Below are 1,308 nucleotides of genomic sequence, written 5' to 3'. Positions count from 1 at the left end.
GACCCAGCTGATGTTTTTGCGTGATAAATGTCTGAAATGATGAATAGATTATCATAATTGTTGGGAATTCATTTTCTGTAGATTGACTAATTAATTAATCAACTATTCATTTCAGTACTAATTAAGGTTGGGGAATGTTTCTAGTTTCCCTTCTTTGCTAGTTGTGGTAGAGTGGATTAGTGATGTGTTCAGGAATTTTCTAATCTAGTCTACATGTTTTTTATGGATTTAGAGAGCACTTACAAAGCGGTTTTCCAAGACAGCTTGTGGGAGATACTGCAGAGTACTCAAGTCATTCCATATCTGTTCACACAGAATGACAGTTATGTTTGCTTTCTTAACATGAAGTCAAACACAGCCAAGATAGGGAGGAGAGTCTTGACAAGGAGGCTCAATTGACGTCTGGAGATAAGCGACATTATGGCATCTCTGCTATTTGTGGATGATGTTGTTTGGGTTTTACAGAGCTGGCTTTACTGTAATCTCCAGCATGTTGTGGGGGATGTTTAACAGCTGAGTGTGATGCTGCCAGGAAGAGAAATGGCATCTCCAAGTCTGAGGACACGTTCCTTTCCTATAAGAAAGGTGACCAGTCTTATCCAGCAGCTACTCTGAGAAGAGACTTCCAAGTATCTGAGAGCTTATGGTGAGAAAAAGAGTAGTGACAGCCCGTTAGTGTGGCCTGGCCTTTGTGTTAGGGTTGTCAGGAAGTCCATCAGTGAGATGGCAGACACCTGTGCTGGCAGACCTCTCTGTTATACACTGGTGGTGTCAGTCACTGTCTCTCTTCCTTCTTCCTTCCTGATATACTGACGTCTTTTGGTTTGGACTTAAATCCGAGTTATCGCACTTACCAGTTTCCGACTTGTAGTCACGTCAACATCCAAGTCGTAATTACAACTAGGACACTCAGATGTTTCTGAAAACTCTGATATATCTGACTTCATGCTTAAAAGATATATATATGTACAGATTTTAGTTAAAACATAAAAAAACATCTGTGTTGCAGAGATACCTACTGTTGGCATGCTAACCAGCCAGTTCCATCATGTTCTGTCTCATAATAGCACTTTGTACCTCAAGAGGTGATAGTGAGCGACTGTACCATTTGCAGAAGTCTCAAGGAGAAAATATATCTGGGCTGAACCTGACCTGTATTTGTAGTGAAAATATATAGAAACATAACACGATAAATAGTTTATTTAGGTGATTGTTTTAATGGCAGTTTAAATGGGAAAATAGTAATATGGACAGACCAGTTTGAACTGACTTCAGTTACTGATACTCGTTCCTTGTTTTAATGGTTGA

The sequence above is a fragment of the Morone saxatilis genome, unplaced genomic scaffold, assembly GCF_004916995.1.
Source record: "Morone saxatilis isolate NCDOM2014 unplaced genomic scaffold, NCSU_SB_2.0 Contig11, whole genome shotgun sequence".
In the NCBI taxonomy this organism is placed as follows: domain Eukaryota; kingdom Metazoa; phylum Chordata; class Actinopteri; family Moronidae; genus Morone; species Morone saxatilis.
The sequence above is the reverse complement of the archived record's forward strand: the minus strand, read 5'-3'. Positions refer to the sequence as shown.